The sequence below is a fragment of the Amphiura filiformis genome, chromosome 6 (genome assembly GCF_039555335.1).
Source record: "Amphiura filiformis chromosome 6, Afil_fr2py, whole genome shotgun sequence".
Taxonomy (NCBI): domain Eukaryota; kingdom Metazoa; phylum Echinodermata; class Ophiuroidea; order Amphilepidida; family Amphiuridae; genus Amphiura; species Amphiura filiformis.
The window spans coordinates 20,824,834-20,832,468 of record NC_092633.1 but is presented as its reverse complement, the minus strand read 5'-3'; the positions used below and the strand labels follow the sequence as shown (position 1 = coordinate 20,832,468).

The following is a 7,635-nucleotide window of genomic DNA, read 5'->3' as shown; positions in this document are numbered from 1 at the left end:
AACAACACATACCCAATGTTGACGATGCCAGCGAGACACAGAGTCAGTCCGATTTACTTCAAATTGAAACTATGTAGCAAGGCTTATACTACGGAAGCGTCTAAGTGCCACGACTTAGCAAGATAATTATGTTTTAATGATTGTGGTTTTTGTAGCCCTGCGGGGCAATCTAGTTGGATTTCCTATTAAGCGGTGGTTGTTGGCGGTCTTTCGCGGTTTGTAGTTTTAATTTCCCTCATTCTTCATGCCCTACCCTCTATCGGGGGTTAATTTATAGTTTAAGCTCGTTGGATAACTATACTTCGCGGTGTGTGGTTCTTTGTAGCCCTGCAAGCAATCTAGTTGAATATCCCAATTTCTCGGTTGATAGTTCTTTGTAGCCCTGCGGGCAATCTAGTTGGATTTCCTATTAAGCGGCGGTTGTTGGCGGTCTTTCGCGGTTTGTAGTTTTATTTTCCCTCATTCTTCATGCCCTGCCCTCAAACGGGGGTTAATTTATAGTTTAAGCTTGTTGGATAACTAAACTTCGCGGTGTGTGGTTCTTTGTAGCCCTGCGGGGCAAACTAGTTGGATATCCAAATTTCACAGTTGATAGTTATTTAGATTTATAGATCTAGTTGGATTTCCCTATTAAGCGGCGGTTGTTGGCGGTCTTTCGCGGTTTGTGGTTTTGATTTCCCTCATTCTTGATGCCCTACCCTCTATCGGGGTTAATTTATAGTTTAAGCTTGTTGGATAACTATACTTCACAGTGTGTGGTTTGTGAAGCCCTGCGGGGCAATATAGCTGGATGTTTCTATTGAGCGGCGGTTGTTGGTTGTCTTTCGCAGTTTGTGGTTTTAATTTGTTGGATATCCAAATTTCGCGATTTGTGGTTCTTTGTAGCCCTGCGGGCCAATCTAGTTGGATATCCCTAGTGAGCTGCGGTTTTTGGCGTTCTTTCGCGGTTTGTGGTTTTAATTTCTCTACTTGTTCAGGCCCTGGCCTCTATCGGTGGCTAATTTGTCTTTTAAACTGGTTGGATATCCATATTTCGCGGTTTGTGGTTCTTTGTAGCCCTGCGGGGTCTATTTCAAACAATCCGTCTTCGGGTTGTTGACCAGGAAATTCGCGCTCCAAAGATTTTTTCAATGTAAAACACGTTTGTTGACGATCTGAAATTTGACCCATAGATTTGAAAGAAGAAATTTTACTCATTTTACAAAGCTTCTTATGATACCACAAATATTTTTTGCTATAGAAATGTACAATACATAGAAATCATTTTATCTGAAAATACCTGACTGACCTGATAGGCTGCCAATGACATACTATTAGTATTATACATTTGCAACGTTATTGGTGCATTTCTGTATTGGCGGGTTTCTCGGGATATTTCTAATCAGCAATTAAAAGAATGCCCCAAAATGGCAAGAACTGGTCACGCCGAACAGTTAAAAAAACTCCTGTAATAGTGGCTGATCATCGTATGATAGATAAAATGTTATATATTTTTAATGGCCATTAGAGTCATAACTAGCTAAATATTTCTCCGCTGAAATTCTTGAAATTCTTGACCAATCAAAATAGTTTCTTGTTGCCTGGACCCAATCAAAAGGCAAGCTGAAAATTTGAAAATTAATTTCACAGATGCAAAATTCGAATTTTGCCTCGGCAAAATTCTCAATTTCAGCCCGGCCAAATTACGAATTTTGGCGTGGAGAAATTCTGAATTTTACCGCGCTGAAATTGACCTGGCCATCCGAATCATAACTCACATATAATTTAATAAATTAATTTAACCGCAGTGAAATTCAGAATTTCAGCTCGGCAAAATTAATTCTCACACTTTGAGCGTGTCTGTCTATTGGTCACAGTGTGCAAACCACTATTTTGATTGGCTGAAAATTTCAGCACGTGGATAAATTATTTCCAGCGTGGTGAAATTAATTTCGCCGCGTCAAAAATGAGCTGGTTATGACTCTAATGGCCAGGTGAATTTCGCCGCGGCCAGTGTTTTAGTTCGGCAAAATTCATTTTCAATGTATAGTTTGACATCCCTATTGAGCGGCGGTTGTTGGCGGTCTTTCGCGATTTGTGGTTTTAATTTCCTCATTCTTCAAGCCCTGCAGTCTCTCTGGGGGGTAATTTATAGCTTAAGCTTGTTGGATAACCATACTTCTTTGTAGCCCCGCGGGGCAATTTAGGTGGATATCCAAAATTCGCGGTTTGTGGTTCTTTGTAACCATGTGGGACAATCTAGTAGTTTGACATCCCTATTGAGCGGCGGTTGTTGGCGGTCTTTCGCGGTTTGTGATTTTAATTTCCCTCATTCTTCAAGCCCTGCTCTCTATCGAGGGTTAATTAAATAGATTAAGCTTGTTGGCTATCAAAATTTCGCGGCTTGTGGTTCTTTGCAGCCCTGTGGAAAATCTTGTTGCACATTCCTATAGGCTGTGCCAAGTTGTTCTGTGTGTCTGTGGTGGGGACAGTCCCTCCTTTCAATAGGCCTTTGTGTATTTTTGCCGCTTTGCTAATTTGTCTTTACGTATGACTTTAATGGCCTTCCATATTTGGTTGTCTCTTTTTGGATACGTTTTTGTCCCTGCTGGCCTTCCATATTAGTGGAACAATGTTTCACACCTATAGAGTGTATGCAACAAACCAACCGGAACGGTATAACAATTGAAATGACAGTCATGTAGGAATACAGTTCTACGATAGCTGAAGATGACAGAGGGACAGGTCTCTAGATCGATTCAACAACCATTCATACATATTACATGTTTTATTGTCCTACTATCATGCGAATCGCCCGTGGTAGGACAGAACTTTATTTAAATGAGAAAATATTGGTAACCTGATCTAGTTTCTTGTGTTATTCAGATTGTTGTGTTGTTCAGATTTAAATAAATAAAGAAAGTAATAAAGAGATTTCTTTTATTATTTGTTCTGCAAGCGGCTGCACTATAGGTTTTTTTTTTAAATAGGCCCTTAATATAATAAATAATAAACCTGAGAATCAAACATCTTGCTTTGATAAAAAAAAATAATATCACAATAGCACTGGATGATTAAAATTGTGTTATCCTTGATTAATGACAATAAAAGTATTGTTTAATACAATATTGAAAAAAACAGTTGGTCATCGGGTTTCGAACTCGGATCCCCGGATCCGGAGTCGAACGCCGAAACTCGATTGAGCTACAGGACTCCGCTATAAATTGCTGTGTCGAAGTACATTATTTATTATATGAATGGGTGCATCGTCCGGAAAGAACAAAAGAATTGTGAAAAACTTGATTTTTTGGCGAATGGGGCTCAGAATTTTTAGTGTGTAGGGTATCTCAGAAAATGCTAGAGTATAATTGGAAGTAAATCTGAAAAAGTAGTGTGTAGGTGATTGCCCGCTAGTGCTGTAGCCTTGTCCAAAAATTCTGGATCAGCATTATTTTCCACTAATTTTCGCTATGAAATACCGGGTGAAATGAAGCAAAAGTGTTTGTTTATTATTAAACAATGGTTGCCTGTAGGATTGGTGTCCCTTTTTGAATTAATGAGTGGTCAAGATATTACATTTGGGACTCTAAATAACATTAAACATGGTTTTAGATACACTTTGTACCCAGCGAAAAATATCATAGAACAATAGAAGTCAAGTGTTTTAATGGTAGGTGTAAATATAGTCTCGCGGGAGCATCTTATTAGTCTTCTTTAACAGTCTTTTTTTTAAAAACTTGCTGGTCACGGCTACCGCGTGACTCTAATAATGTACTTTTTTGATTGGTTGAGAACTTCTCCACGCCGAAATTAATTACAGGGATGTGAAATTAATTTCAGCGCGGCTAAATTGAGTTTTATAGTTATGACTCTTATGGCCAATGCTAGCTTCAAGATACATACAATATACAATGACAGTGAATGAGCATGCTCCCACGTTGCCAGATGGATCAGTTCCACTGCAAGAACCCGTCGTAGTTCCAGGAGGGAAACCGTAGCCCGATGGCAGCGTACACGTAATATTTACTGGAACACCACTATTTTCGAAGTAATATCGTGGTTCCGTCCAATTAACGATTGTTGTTCCATGTCCATAATCGGTGGGGACATTAATATTCGGTGGACAGGTTATCTGCGGTCCGTGTAAGTCTAAAACCAAATCACATTCTCTAATTAGCATATTTAGATTTTATCAAGAATGGACAGCAGTAACTGCTTTTAAGGGAGACATCAAATCAAGTATGAGAGAGACTATTATATCACTCGAATTACTGTATAAAAAATCACAGTGATTAAAAGTGCGCTACGCAAAGGCACAAACACCTAGACATTGCTCCACAAACCTCAACACACTTTACAGGTTGGGTTGTCGCTGACCACTACGGTCCCATATCAAACTATTCCTACTTTTCCTATTCCATAACCACTAAACCCGATGACCGCAACATCTCCCTGCACGCGAGGTACCGAGGGCTGTTAGCGATTACTTTAAGGTCAGAATTAGTTCGAAAAATAGTAGAAACCTATGTGTATTTTTTCTTTCAGGATTTTAGGAGCTTTTATAAGGGCGATTCGATCCCGCAACTTCTCGCACCATTTAAGTCGAGCACCTTGATGACCCAGCAAACACAAAAACGTTTTTAAAACGTTTTAAATAAGTTATATTTTGGGTTTTGGTTTAGGTAAAAACGTTTTAATAACATTAAAATGTCGGGTTATATAAAGGTTATGAAATCGTTTTAAAACGTTTTGTATGAAAACACACTACAAAAATATTTGTAAAATGTTTTCGAAATGTCATTGTAAACTATTTTTGCAAACATTTTTGGCCAAATATTTTGTCCACACTTAAATAACATTATGTTAAAATATTTGCACCAGGCAAACAAAGAAATGTTCTTAGAATGTTTTTTACAAAACATTTTAATAACATTTAAATGTCGGGTTATATAAAGGTCATGAAAACATTTTAAAAACGTTATTGTAAATATTTTGCGCAAACATTTTTTGCAAAATATTTTTTCAACCCCAAAATAACATTCTGTTTAGAATGATTTGCACCAAGTTTTCAAAAATGTTTTTGGAATATTATTAAAACGTGTTTATACCATTTATATAACCCGACATTTAAATGTTTTTTGTAAAACATTTGTATTTGCTGTGCAGTAAATTACCAACAAATGTTTTTTAATGTTATGAACGTTTTATACCATTAATGTACTCTTTATATAACCCGACATTTAAACGTTTTCTGACAACCTTTTATAACCTTTTGCGAATGATGTCGAAAACGTTTTGTGTTTGCTGGGGAGTGCCCTGGTGGAACTAGCTATTTTTGTTTTGATTTGATTTGTTCGGGTTTTGACAACCCTGGATAACCTGTCACTAAAATATAAACCCTTTAATCATTAATAGTCATAATTGCAGGAACCTGGAACCCTCATTTATTACAAAAATAAAGAAGGAAAAAATATCCGTATTTTGCGGTAAATTACACAGTAATTGAAAAAAGTGGCGGCGCTGTTCAATGAGGCTCATTATGACGTCAATGCCCTCTTGCTATCAAAAAGTTATCATGATCGACTTGCAGTTATCCCGACTGCACTGCTGGTCATCATCAACAATATTTGATTCAAACGTTATTTGGGTTCGGTTGTTATTATTATCTTGGTGTTGTTGTTTTTCGGCCGTCCAGATTTCGGGTGAGTGTCCATTGAGCCACGAATCTCCTTTTTTCCTCAAATTATATCGAACAGATTCCTCGTCAACATTCAATAATCTTACAATTTCACGGTTATATTTTCCTCACTATGATATACTTCTATTATTCCCTTCTGGTGATCGGTAATTTTTGGCATTTTGAGCCGGCCTGATCTGATGTTAAAACTGAACAATTTTGGAAGTCGAAATCAAACTATAATGCGCTGCTAGATATGAAATCCCTGTAGTGAGGCTGCATGATATTAACTGAATGGATGTTGTCTCTTTTGGATCTTGGCAAATAACATAATCGCATAAAAATTACTAATCCGTTGTAATCGGGGATACCTTTATTCCTCTAGTATCACAATTCATAACCTTGATCATTTGTTATGCATCACATGTTTAAAAAAAGAGTTCAAATACCCCGGGTGACATCTGTTGTTATGGTGGTCGTCAAGGACTGACGTCATAATTAGCTTATTAAGCACAGCGCCGTCACTTTTCCTCTGGGGATTTGGTACAGGTTTTTCATGAGATCATAAGAATATTATAGATGATTTCAAGTTAGTATTATTTACTAATAATTCAACAATTGTTACTGCGGAAAGACATTTCGTCGGGAGAGTATATTCTTACCTTGGACCCGTAAAGTTATATTGCACGTCCCAACATTCCCAGCATCGTCATATGCACTACACGTCGATATCCACGTGCCAATCTGCGGCCTTGCATGGTTTGCTGGGTCACATGTGAGACGAGTAATTTGACCCGAATTGTCAGAAATTTCAGGAAAGTTCCAAAATAATGCATACGCCGCCTGGTTTTTATAATGGTGGGAACGAGTTGACATTATTTCATCATAGCATATTAAATTTGGAGGCTCTTCGTCTGGATAAAACAAAATATTTGTTTAAAAGTATGATGCGAACAAAGCATGCATGTCCGATAATGTGTAAGAACATCGAGGTGAAGCAAAATTCGACAACACAGTGTATTGTATAACTACAACGTGTACGAAGGTTACGCATAGTTTTTTTGTGTGCCCTAAAATTTGCTGCGCGTAGCCGCCTAAAACAATTCTTTTTTTAAAAACAATAAACATTAAAAAATCATAGTTCATCGTAAAGATTATACTCTGTGGTTTACTATTTTAGTATTTTTAACCTCATATCTCATACAAAACTGTACTTTGCAATTGTTTCAATTTTGTTCACGTTTAGTGAGCATGCAGATTTTTGTGACAAGAGGCCATAAATTACCGCTGCATGTCCCGATTTCGCTCTTGATTTGACTGCATATTATGAACAGGTCATTATAATAATTAATCTGTATGCAGCTTGCGTTGATTTCATTCTGTAAGCTTACGTATTCACAAAATTCCCCTGTAATAGGGGCTACCACTTTATTGTCACTTTTGCAACAATAATATTGTTTTCGTGTATGATTTTACCACCACAATTCTTAGCTACATTATTTGTATGCTATATTCTGTAAGCACACGTGGAATTTGATTGGTATTAGGATTGACGAAAAATGAAATATCTGGGTTTATCGGTTCCATTTTTGGGTAAAACACTCAGTGACAAAAATCCTCAAAAGGGTGACCGTTGCCACGGGAACGGAATAGAACTCGCGGGTTACAAAATTGACAACATAGCAGAAAAGATTCTTCAGACTCTTTTGAACATTTTGATATATGATTTATCTATTTGAAACATCTGTCCAACGACACGAAAATTTCATGAGGCTGGCCTCTATACTGTATAGAAATGTTACAGCATTACATAATAGTTGAATTTACCTGCACCAAGCGTTTCCAGATTTCCGAAACACTCAAGAGGTCCAACACGAAATTTCACTTCCCTTGGAGGAGCGCTAACATCTATTTACAAAGAAGCAAAAGACGAATTCAGGAGATATAAAATTATCTGTTTCACTCAAAGCTGTCGTGTG

At 37.4% G+C, this 7,635-nt stretch overlaps 1 long non-coding RNA gene across 1 annotated transcript; it reads right to left on the bottom strand.

The window, feature by feature from the left end:
* Positions 1 to 1,057: 1,057 nt before the first annotated feature.
* Positions 1,058 to 7,566, bottom strand: LOC140154226 (uncharacterized). Its single transcript, XR_011859270.1, has 4 exons — positions 7,484 to 7,566; positions 6,319 to 6,570; positions 3,883 to 4,128; positions 1,058 to 1,154 (listed from the first exon to the last, which is right to left on the bottom strand). It is a non-coding gene; the product is annotated as an uncharacterized lncRNA (long non-coding RNA).
* Between the last annotated feature and the right edge of the window lie 69 nt (positions 7,567 to 7,635).